At 32.5% G+C, this 13,248-nt stretch overlaps 2 non-coding genes across 2 annotated transcripts; both read left to right on the top strand.

The window, feature by feature from the left end:
* Positions 1-4,801: 4,801 nt before the first annotated feature.
* Positions 4,802-4,873, top strand: TRNAG-UCC (transfer RNA glycine (anticodon UCC)). Its single transcript has one exon. It is a non-coding gene; the product is annotated as a tRNA-Gly (tRNA).
* Positions 4,874-11,227: 6,354 nt separating this feature from the next.
* On the top strand, positions 11,228-11,299 carry TRNAR-UCG (transfer RNA arginine (anticodon UCG)). Its single transcript has one exon. It is a non-coding gene; the product is annotated as a tRNA-Arg (tRNA).
* The last annotated feature ends 1,949 nt before the right edge of the window (positions 11,300-13,248 follow it).

Consider the following 13,248-nt stretch of genomic DNA (forward strand, 5'->3'; position numbering starts at 1 on the left):
TTCATTTCATTTTTTAAGATCATAAGCTCCTTAGAGAATGTTTCTTGTTTTGAAGAAATCAGGAATACACTGACCAAGAAATGCCCTTTCAACAAATGGGAAGCTTTCTTGGTATGTGTAGCACTTATGGGGTATGGACAGAGTCATGGCTTTGTCATTCACAGAATACTAGATTTATGGCATCTTAAAAATATCCAACTCTAAATAGCCTTATGTAAATTAGGCTATTAAATATATTTTCCTATTATCTTCTTTAACATTTGATTCAAATACTCTTTTCCAAAAGTGCCAAAAAGTGGACTTCAGTGTACATCATGTTTATTTATTCATTTGCATTTTTAACCTAATTTGTGCATTGTATTAATATTTTCCATCATCAAAAGAAGTGCATTGCAGTCAATTAATGGATTAACAGTGTAGAGCATTGAAATCATACAATCAGGTGTTGTGGCTTACAGATTTGACTAACAAATGCCCTTTTGAAAACCAGGAAGCGTTGGTGGTTGACCCGGGTTCGATTCCCGGCCAACGCATAGTTTGTATTCAATTTTTAAGATCATAAACTCCTTAGAGAATTATTCTTGTTTTGAAGGAATTAGGAATACACTGACCAAGAAATGCCCTTTCAAAAAACGGGAAGCTTTGATGGTATGTGTCGCACTGGCCAACGCATGATTTTTCTTGTGTATTCTTTTCATTTTTTAAGATCATAAGCTCCTTAGAGAATGTTTCTTGTTTTGAAGAAATCAGGAATACACTGACCAAGAAATGCCCTTTCAACAAATGGGAAGTTTGGTGGTATGTGTAGCACTTATGGGATATGGACAGAGTCATGGCTTTGTCATTCAGAGAATACTAGATTTATGGCATCTTAAAAATATCCAGCTCTGAATAGTCTTATGTAAATTAGGCTATTAAATATATTTTCCTATTATCTGCTTTAGCATGTGATTCAAATTCTCTTTTCCAAAAGTGCCAAAAAGTGGACTTCAGTGGACATCATGTTTATTTATTCATTTACATTTTAAACCTATTTTGTGCATTGTATTAATATTTTCCATCATCAAAAGAAGTGCATTGCAGTCAATTACTGGATTAACAGTGTATTCTTTTCATTTTTTAAGATCATAAGCTCCTTAGAGAATGTTTCTTGTTTTGAAGAAATCAGGAATACACTGACCAAGAAATGCCCTTTCAACAAATGGGAAGCTTTGTTGGTATGTGTAGCACTTATGGGATATGGACAGAGTCATGGCTTTGTCATTCAGAGAATACTAGATTTATGGCATCTTAAAAATATCCAGCTCTGAATAGTCTTATGTAAATTAGGCTATTAAATATATTTTCCTATTATCTGCTTTAGCATGTGATTCAAATTCTCTTTTCCAAAAGAGCCAAAAAGTGGACTTCAGTGGACATCATGTTTATTTATTCATTTACATTTTAAACCTATTTTGTGCATTGTATTAATTTTTTCCATCATCAAAAGAAGTGCATTGCAGTCAATTACTGGATTAACAGTGTATTCTTTTCATTTTTTAAGATCATAAGCTCCTTAGAGAATGTTTCTTGTTTTGAAGAAATCAGGAATACACTGACCAAGAAATGCCCTTTCAACAAATGGGAAGCTTTGTTGGTATGTGTAGCACTTATGGGATATGGACAGAGTCATGGCTTTGTCATTCAGAGAATACTAGATTTATGGCATCTTAAAAATATCCAGCTCTGAATAGTCTTATGTAAATTAGGCTATTAAATATATTTTCCTATTATCTGCTTTAGCATGTGATTCAAATTCTCTTTTCCAAAAGTGCCAAAATGTGGACTTCAGTGGACATCATGTTTATTTATTCATTTACATTTTAAACCTATTTTGTGCATTGTATTAATATTTTCCATCATCAAAAGAAGTGCATTGCAGTCAATTACTGGATTAACAGTGTATTCTTTTCATTTTTTAAGATCATAAGCTCCTTAGAGAATGTTTCTTGTTTTGAAGAAATCAGGAATACACTGACCAAGAAATGCCCTTTCAACAAATGGGAAGCTTTCTTGGTATGTGTAGCACTTATGGGGTATGGACAGAGTCATGGCTTTGTCATTCACAGAATACTAGATTTATGGCATCTTAAAAATATCCAACTCTAAATAGCCTTATGTAAATTAGGCTATTAAATATATTTTCCTATTATCTTCTTTAACATTTGATTCAAATACTCTTTTCCAAAAGTGCCAAAAAGTGGACTTCAGTGTACATCATGTTTATTTATTCATTTGCATTTTTAACCTAATTTGTGCATTGTATTAATATTTTCCATCATCAAAAGAAGTGCATTAAAGTCAATTAATGGATTAACAGTGTAGAGCATTGAAATCATACAATCAGGTGTTGTGGCTTACAGATTTGACTAACAAATGCCCTTTTGAAAACCAGGAAGCGTTGGTGGTTGACCCGGGTTCGATTCCCGGCCAACGCATAGTTTGTATTCAATTTTTAAGATCATAAATTCCTTAGAGAATTATTCTTGTTTTGAAGGAATTAGGAATACACTGACCAAGAAATGCCCTTTCAAAAAACGGGAAGCTTTGTTGGTATGTGTCGCACTGGCCAACGCATGATTTTTCTTGTGTATTCTTTTCATTTTTTAAGATCATAAGCTCCTTAGAGAATGTTTCTTGTTTTGAAGAAATCAGGAATACACTGACCAAGAAATGCCCTTTCAACAAATGGGAAGCTTTGTTGGTATGTGTAGCACTTATGGGATATGGACAGAGTCATGGCTTTGTCATTCAGAGAATACTAGATTTATGGCATCTTAAAAATATCCAGCTCTGAATAGTCTTATGTAAATTAGGCTATTAAATATATTTTCCTATTATCTGCTTTAGCATGTGATTCAAATTCTCTTTTCCAAAAGTGCCAAAAAGTGGACTTCAGTGGACATCATGTTTATTTATTCATTTACATTTTAAACCTATTTTGTGCATTGTATTAATATTTTCCATCATCAAAAGAAGTGCATTGCAGTCAATTACTGGATTAACAGTGTATTCTTTTCATTTTTTAAGATCATAAGCTCCTTAGAGAATGTTTCTTGTTTTGAAGAAATCAGGAATACACTGACCAAGAAATGCCCTTTCAACAAATGGGAAGCTTTGTTGGTATGTGTAGCACTTATGGGATATGGACAGAGTCATGGCTTTGTCATTCAGAGAATACTAGATTTATGGCATCTTAAAAATATCCAGCTCTGAATAGTCTTATGTAAATTAGGCTATTAAATATATTTTCCTATTATCTGCTTTAGCATGTGATTCAAATTCTCTTTTCCAAAAGTGCCAAAAAGTGGACTTCAGTGGACATCATGTTTATTTATTCATTTACATTTTAAACCTATTTTGTGCATTGTATTAATATTTTCCATCATCAAAAGAAGTGCATTGCCGTCAATTACTGGATTAACAGTGTATTCTTTTCATTTTTTAAGATCATAAGCTCCTTAGAGAATGTTTCTTGTTTTGAAGAAATCAGGAATACACTGACCAAGAAATGCCCTTTCAACAAATGGGAAGCTTTCTTGGTATGTGTAGCACTTATGGGATATGGACAGAGTCATGGCTTTGTCATTCAGAGAATACTAGATTTATGGCATCTTAAAAATATCCAGCTCTGAATAGTCTTATGTAAATTAGGCTATTAAATATATTTTCCTATTATCTGCTTTAGCATGTGATTCAAATTCTCTTTTCCAAAAGAGCCAAAAAGTGGACTTCAGTGGACATCATGTTTATTTATTCATTTACATTTTAAACCTATTTTTTGCATTGTATTAATATTTTCCATCATCAAAAGAAGTGCATTGCAGTCAATTACTGGATTAACAGTGTATTCTTTTCATTTTTTAAGATCATAAGCTCCTTAGAGAATGTTTCTTGTTTTGAAGAAATCAGGAATACACTGACCAAGAAATGCCCTTTCAACAAATGGGAAGCTTTGTTGGTATGTGTAGCACTTATGGGATATGGACAGAGTCATGGCTTTGTCATTCAGAGAATACTAGATTTATGGCATCTTAAAAATATCCAGCTCTGAATAGTCTTATGTAAATTAGGCTATTAAATATATTTTCCTATTATCTGCTTTAGCATGTGATTCAAATTCTCTTTTCAAAAAGTGCCAAAATGTGGACTTCAGTGGACATCATGTTTATTTATTCATTTACATTTTAAACCTATTTTGTGCATTGTATTAATATTTTCCATCATCAAAAGAAGTGCATTGCAGTCAATTACTGGATTAACAGTGTATTCTTTTCATTTTTTAAGATCATAAGCTCCTTAGAGAATGTTTCTTGTTTTGAAGAAATCAGGAATACACTGACCAAGAAATGCCCTTTCAACAAATGGGAAGCTTTCTTGGTATGTGTAGCACTTATGGGGTATGGACAGAGTCATGGCTTTGTCATTCACAGAATACTAGATTTATGGCATCTTAAAAATATCCAACTCTAAATAGCCTTATGTAAATTAGGCTATTAAATATATTTTCCTATTATCTTCTTTAACATTTGATTCAAATACTCTTTTCCAAAAGTGCCAAAAAGTGGACTTCAGTGTACATCATGTTTATTTATTCATTTGCATTTTTAACCTAATTTGTGCATTGTATTAATATTTTCCATCATCAAAAGAAGTGCATTGCAGTCAATTAATGGATTAACAGTGTAGAGCATTGAAATCATACAATCAGGTGTTGTGGCTTACCGATTTGACTAACAAATGCCCTTTTAAAAACCAGGAAGCGTTGGTGGTATAGTGGTGAGCATAGCTGCCTTCCAAGCAGTTGACCTGGGTTCGATTCCCGGCCAACGCATAGTTTGTATTCAATTTTTAAGATCATAAACTCCTTAGAGAATTATTCTTGTTTTGAAGGAATTAGGAATACACTGACCAAGAAATGCCCTTTCAAAAAACGGGAAGCTTTGTTGGTATGTGTCGCACTGGCCAACGCATGATTTTTCTTGTGTATTATTTTCATTTTTTAAGATCATAAGCTCCTTAGAGAATGTTTCTTGTTTTGAAGAAATCAGGAATACACTGACCAAGAAATGCCCTTTCAACAAATGGGAAGCTTTGTTGGTATGTGTAGCACTTATGGGATATGGACAGAGTCATGGCTTTGTCATTCAGAGAATACTAGATTTATGGCATCTTAAAAATATCCAGCTCTGAATAGTCTTATGTAAATTAGGCTATTAAATATATTTTCCTATTATCTGCTTTAGCATGTGATTCAAATTCTCTTTTCCAAAAGTGCCAAAAAGTGGACTTCAGTGGACATCATGTTTATTTATTCATTTACATTTTAAACCTATTTTGTGCATTGTATTAATATTTTCCATCATCAAAAGAAGTGCATTGCAGTCAATTACTGGATTAACAGTGTATTCTTTTCATTTTTTAAGATCATAAGCTCCTTAGAGAATGTTTCTTGTTTTGAAGAAATCAGGAATACACTGACCAAGAAATGCCCTTTCAACAAATGGGAAGCTTTGTTGGTATGTGTAGCACTTATGGGATATGGACAGAGTCATGGCTTTGTCATTCAGAGAATACTAGATTTATGGCATCTTAAAAATATCCAGCTCTGAATAGTCTTATGTAAATTAGGCTATTAAATATATTTTCCTATTATCTGCTTTAGCATGTGATTCAAATTCTCTTTTCCAAAAGTGCCAAAAAGTGGACTTCAGTGGACATCATGTTTATTTATTCATTTACATTTTAAACCTATTTTGTGCATTGTATTAATATTTTCCATCATCAAAAGAAGTGCATTGCAGTCAATTACTGGATTAACAGTGTATTCTTTTCATTTTTTAAAATCATAACCTCCTTAGAGAATGTTTCTTGTTTTGAAGAAATCAGGAATACACTGACCAAGAAATGCACTTTCAACAAATGGGAAGCTTTGTTGGTATGTGTAGCTCTTATGGGATATGGACAGAGTCATGGCTTTGTCATTCAGAGAATACTAGATTTATGACATCTTAAAAATATCCAGCTCTGAATAGTCTTATGTAAATTAGGCTATTAAATATATTTTCCTATTATCTGCTTTAGCATGTGATTAAAATTCTCTTTTCCAAAAGTGCCAAAAAGTGGACTTCAGTGGACATCATGTTTATTTATTCATTTACATTTTAAACCTATTTTGTGCATTGTATTAATATTTTCCATCATCAAAAGAAGTGCATTGCTGTCAATTACTGGATTAACAGTGTATTCTTTTCATTTTTTAAGATCATAAGCTCCTTAGAGAATGTTTCTTGTTTTGAAGAAATCAGGAATACACTGACCAAGAAATGCCCTTTCAACAAATGGGAAGCTTTCTTGGTATGTGTAGCACTTATGGGGTATGGACAGAGTCATGGCTTTGTCATTCACAGAATACTAGATTTATGGCATCTTAAAAATATCCAACTCTGAATAGTCTTATGTAAATTAGGCTATTAAATATATTTTCCTATTATCTGCTTTAACATTTGATTCAAATTCTCTTTTCCAAAAGTGCCAAAAAGTGGACTTCAGTGGACATCATGTTTATTTATTCATTTACATTTTAAACCTATTTTGTGCATTGTATTAATATTTTCCATCATCAAAAGAAGTGCATTGCAGTCAATTACTGGATTAACAGTGTATTCTTTTCATTTTTTAAGATCATAAGCTCCTTAGAGAATGTTTCTTGTTTTGAAGAAATCAGGAATACACTGACCAAGAAATGCCCTTTCAACAAATGGGAAGCTTTGTTGGTATGTGTAGCTCTTATGGGATATGGACAGAGTCATGGCTTTGTCATTCAGAGAATACTAGATTTATGACATCTTAAAAATATCCAGCTCTGAATAGTCTTATGTAAATTAGGCTATTAAATATATTTTCCTATTATCTGCTTTAGCATGTGATTCAAATTCTCTTTTCCAAAAGTGCCAAAAAGTGGACTTCAGTGGACATCATGTTTATTTATTCATTTACATTTTAAACCTATTTTGTGCATTGTATTAATATTTTCCATCATCAAAAGAAGTGCATTGCAGTCAATTACTGGATTAACAGTGTATTCTTTTCATTTTTTAAGATCATAAGCTCCTTAGAGAATGTTTCTTGTTTTGAAGAAATCAGGAATACACTGACTAAGAAATGCCCTTTCAACAAATGGGAAGCTTTCTTGGTATGTGTAGCACTTATGGGGTATGGACAGAGTCATGGCTTTGTCATTCACAGAATACTAGATTTATGGCATCTTAAAAATATCCAACTCTGAATAGTCTTATGTAAATTAGGCTATTAAATATATTTTCCTATTATCTGCTTTAACATTTGATTCAAATTCTCTTTTCCAAAAGTGCCAAAAAGTGTACATCATGTTTATTTATTCATTTGCATTTTTAACCTAATTTGTGCATTGTATTAATTTTTTCCATCATCAAAAGAAGTGCATTGCAGTCAATTAATGGATTAACAGTGTAGAGCATTGAAATCATACAATCAGGTGTTGTGGCTTACAGATTTGACTAACAAATGCCCTTTTGAAAACCAGGAAGCGTTGGTGGTTGACCCGGGTTCGATTCCCGGCCAACGCATAGTTTGTATTCAATTTTTAAGATCATAAACTCCTTAGAGAATTATTCTTGTTTTGAAGGAATTAGGAATACACTGACCAAGAAATGCCCTTTCAAAAAACGGGAAGCTTTGTTGGTATGTGTCGCACTGGCCAACGCATGATTTTTCTTGTGTATTCTATTCATTTTTTAAGATCATAAGCTCCTTAGAGAATGTTTCTTGTTTTGAAGAAATCAGGAATACACTGACCAAGAAATGCCCTTTCAACAAATGGGAAGCTTTGTTGGTATGTGTAGCACTTATGGGATATGGACAGAGTCACGGCTTTGTCATTCAGAGAATACTAGATTTATGGCATCTTAAAAATATCCAGCTCTGAATAGTCTTATGTAAATTAGGCTATTAAATATATTTTCCTATTATCTGCTTTAGCATGTGATTCAAATTCTCTTTTCCAAAAGAGCCAAAAAGTGGACTTCAGTGGACATCATGTTTATTTATTCATTTACATTTTAAACCTATTTTGTGCATTGTATTAATATTTTCCATCATCAAAAGAAGTGCATTGCATTCAATTACTGGATTAACAGTGTATTCTTTTCATTTTTTAAGATCATAAGCTCCTTAGAGAATGTTTCTTGTTTTGAAGAAATCAGGAATACACTGACCAAGAAATGCCCTTTCAACAAATGGGAAGCTTTGTTGGTATGTGTAGCACTTATGGGATATGGACAGAGTCATGGCTTTGTCATTCAGAGAATACTAGATTTATGGCATCTTAAAAATATCCAGCTCTGAATAGTCTTATGTAAATTAGGCTATTAAATATATTTTCCTATTATCTGCTTTAGCATGTGATTCAAATTCTCTTTTCCAAAAGTGCCAAAATGTGGACTTCAGTGGACATCATGTTTATTTATTCATTTACATTTTAAACCTATTTTGTGCATTGTATTAATATTTTCCATCATCAAAAGAAGTGCATTGCAGTCAATTACTGGATTAACAGTGTATTCTTTTCATTTTTTAAGATCATAAGCTCCTTAGAGAATGTTTCTTGTTTTGAAGAAATCAGGAATACACTGACCAAGAAATGCCCTTTCAACAAATGGGAAGCTTTCTTGGTATGTGTAGCACTTATGGGGTATGGACAGAGTCATGGCTTTGTCATTCACAGAATACTAGATTTATGGCATCTTAAAAATATCCAACTCTAAATAGTCTTATGTAAATTAGGCTATTAAATATATTTTCCTATTATCTTCTTTAACATTTGATTCAAATACTCTTTTCCAAAAGTGCCAAAAAGTGGACTTCAGTGTACATCATGTTTATTTATTCATTTACATTTTAAACCTATTTTGTGCATTGTATTAATATTTTCCATCATCAAAAGAAGTGCATTGCAGTCAATTACTGGATTAACAGTGTATTCTTTTCATTTTTTAAGATCATAAGCTCCTTAGAGAATGTTTCTTGTTTTGAAGAAATCAGGAATACACTGACCAAGAAATGCCCTTTCAACAAATGGGAAGCTTTCTTGGTATGTGTAGCACTTATGGGATATGGACAGAGTCATGGCTTTGTCATTCAGAGAATACTAGATTTATGGCATCTTAAAAATATCCAGCTCTGAATAGTCTTATGTAAATTAGGCTATTAAATATATTTTCCTATTATCTGCTTTAGCATGTGATTCAAATTCTCTTTTCCAAAAGAGCCAAAAAGTGGACTTCAGTGGACATCATGTTTATTTATTCATTTACATTTTAAACCTATTTTGTGCATTGTATTAATATTTTCCATCATCAAAAGAAGTGCATTGCAGTCAATTACTGGATTAACAGTGTATTCTTTTCATTTTTTAAGATCATAAGCTCCTTAGAGAATGTTTCTTGTTTTGAAGAAATCAGGAATACACTGACCAAGAAATGCCCTTTCAACAAATGGGAAGCTTTGTTGGTATGTGTAGCTCTTATGGGATATGGACAGAGTAATGGCTTTGTCATTCAGAGAATACTAGATTTATGGCATCTTAAAAATATCCAGCTCTGAATAGTCTTATGTAAATTAGGCTATTAAATATATTTTCCTATTATCTGCTTTAGCATGTGATTCAAATTCTCTTTTCCAAAAGTGCCAAAATGTGGACTTCAGTGGACATCATGTTTATTTATTCATTTACATTTTAAACCTATTTTGTGCATTGTATTAATATTTTCCATCATCAAAAGAAGTGCATTGCAGTCAATTACTGGATTAACAGTGTATTCTTTTCATTTTTTAAGATCATAAGCTCCTTAGAGAATGTTTCTTGTTTTGAAGAAATCAGGAATACACTGACCAAGAAATGCCCTTTCAACAAATGGGAAGCTTTCTTGGTATGTGTAGCACTTATGGGATATGGACAGAGTCATGGCTTTGTCATTCAGAGAATACTAGATTTATGGCATCTTAAAAATATCCAGCTCTGAATAGTCTTATGTAAATTAGGCTATTAAATATATTTTCCTATTATCTGCTTTAGCATGTGATTCAAATTCTCTTTTCCAAAAGAGCCAAAAAGTGGACTTCAGTGGACATCATGTTTATTTATTCATTTACATTTTAAACCTATTTTGTGCATTGTATTAATATTTTCCATCATCAAAAGAAGTGCATTGCAGTCAATTACTGGATTAACAGTGTATTCTTTTCATTTTTTAAGATCATAAGCTCCTTAGAGAATGTTTCTTGTTTTGAAGAAATCAGGAATACACTGACCAAGAAATGCCCTTTCAACAAATGGGAAGCTTTGTTGGTATGTGTAGCTCTTATGGGATATGGACAGAGTAATGGCTTTGTCATTCACAGAATACTAGATTTATGGCATCTTAAAAATATCCAGCTCTGAATAGTCTTATGTAAATTAGGCTATTAAATATATTTTCCTATTATCTGCTTTAGCATGTGATTCAAATTCTCTTTTCCAAAAGTGCCAAAATGTGGACTTCAGTGGACATCATGTTTATTTATTCATTTACATTTTAAACCTATTTTGTGCATTGTATTAATATTTTCCATCATCAAAAGAAGTGCATTGCAGTCAATTACTGGATTAACAGTGTATTCTTTTCATTTTTTAAGATCATAAGCTCCTTAGAGAATGTTTCTTGTTTTGAAGAAATCAGGAATACACTGACCAAGAAATGCCCTTTCAACAAATGGGAAGCTTTCTTGGTATGTGTAGCACTTATGGGGTTTGGACAGAGTCATGGCTTTGTCATTCACAGAATACTAGATTTATGGCATCTTAAAAATATCCAACTCTAAATAGCCTTATGTAAATTAGGCTATTAAATATATTTTCCTATTATCTTCTTTAACATTTGATTCAAATACTCTTTTCCAAAAGTGCCAAAAAGTGGACTTCAGTGTACATCATGTTTATTTATTCATTTGCATTTTTAACCTAATTTGTGCATTGTATTAATATTTTCCATCATCAAAAGAAGTGCATTGCAGTCAATTAATGGATTAACAGTGTAGAGCATTGAAATCATACAATCAGGTGTTGTGGCTTACAGATTTGACTAACAAATGCCCTTTTAAAAACCAGGAAGCGTTGGTGATATAGTGGTGAGCATAGCTGCCTTCGAAGCAGTTGACCCGGGTTCGATCCCCGGCCAACGCATAGTTTGTATTCAATTTTTAAGATCATAAACTCCTTAGAGAATTATTCTTGTTTTGAAGGAATTAGGAATACACTGACCAAGAAATGCCCTTTCAAAAAACGGGAAGCTTTGTTGGTATGTGTCGCACTGGCCAACGCATGATTTTTCTTGTGTATTCTTTTCATTTTTTAAGATCATAAGCTCCTTAGAGAATGTTTCTTGTTTTGAAGAAATCAGGAATACACTGACCAAGAAATGCCCTTTCAACAAATGGGAAGCTTTGTTGGTATGTGTAGCACTTATGGGATATGGACAGAGTCATGGCTTTGTCATTCAGAGAATACTAGATTTATGGCATCTTAAAAATATCCAGCTCTGAATAGTCTTATGTAAATTAGGCTATTAAATATATTTTCCTATTATCTGCTTTAGCATGTGATTCAAATTCTCTTTTCCAAAAGTGCCAAAAAGTGGACTTCAGTGGACATCATGTTTATTTATTCATTTACATTTTAAACCTATTTTGTGCATTGTATTAATATTTTCCATCATCAAAAGAAGTGCATTGCAGTCAATTACTGGATTAACAGTGTATTCTTCTCATTTTTTAAGATCATAAGCTCCTTAGAGAATGTTTCTTGTTTTGAAGAAATCAGGAATACACTGACCAAGAAATGCCCTTTCAACAAATGGGAAGCTTTGTTGGTATGTGTAGCTCTTATGGGATATGGACAGAGTCATGGCTTTGTCATTCAGAGAATACTAGATTTATGACATCTTAAAAATATCCAGCTCTGAATAGTCTTATGTAAATTAGGCTATTAAATATATTTTCCTATTATCTGCTTTAGCATGTAATTCAAATTCTCTTTTCCAAAAGTGCCAAAAAGTGGACTTCAGTGGACATCATGTTTATTTATTCATTTACATTTTAAACCTATTTTGTGCATTGTATTAATATTTTCCATCATCAAAAGAAGTGCATTGCAGTCAATTACTGGATTAACAGTGTATTCTTTTCATTTTTTAAGATCATAAGCTCCTTAGAGAATGTTTCTTGTTTTGAAGAAATCAGGAATACACTGACCAAGAAATGCCCTTTCAACAAATGGAAAGCTTTCTTGGTATGTGTAGCACTTATGGGGTATGGACAGAGTCATGGCTTTGTCATTCACAGAATACTAGATTTATGGCATCTTAAAAATATCCAACTCTGAATAGTCTTATGTAAATTAGGCTATTAAATATATTTTCCTATTATCTGCTTTAACATTTGATTCAAATTCTCTTTTCCAAAAGTGCCAAAAAGTGGACTTCAGTGGACATCATGTTTATTTATTCATTTGCATTTTTAACCTAATTTGTGCATTGTATTAATATTTTCTATCATAAAAAGAAGTGCATTGCAGTCATTTAATGGATTAACAGTGTAGAGCATTGAAATCATACAATCAGGTGTTGTGGCTTACAGATTTGACTAACAAATGCCCTTTTGAAAACCAGGAAGCGTTGGTGGTTGACCCGGGTTCGATTCCCGGCCAACGCATAGTTTGTATTCAATTTTTAAGATCATAAACTCCTTAGAGAATTATTCTTGTTTTGAAGGAATTAGGAATACACTGACCAAGAAATGCCCTTTCAAAAAACGGGAAGCTTTGTTGGTATGTGTCGCACTGGCCAACGCATGATTTTTCTTGTGTATTCTCTTCATTTTTTAAGATCATAAGCTCCTTAGAGAATGTTTCTTGTTTTGAAGAAATCAGGAATACACTGACCAAGAAATGCCCTTTCAACAAATGGGAAGCTTTGTTGGTATGTGTAGCACTTATGGGATATGGACAGAGTCACGGCTTTGTCATTCAGAGAATACTAGATTTATGGCATCTTAAAAATATCCAGCTCTGAATAGTCTTATGTAAATTAGGCTATTAAATATATTTTCCTATTATCTGCTTTAGCATGTGATTCA

The sequence above is a fragment of the Taudactylus pleione genome, unplaced genomic scaffold, assembly GCF_031769625.1.
Source record: "Taudactylus pleione unplaced genomic scaffold, aTauple2 ptg000467l, whole genome shotgun sequence".
Classification (NCBI taxonomy): Eukaryota; Metazoa; Chordata; class Amphibia; order Anura; family Myobatrachidae; genus Taudactylus; species Taudactylus pleione.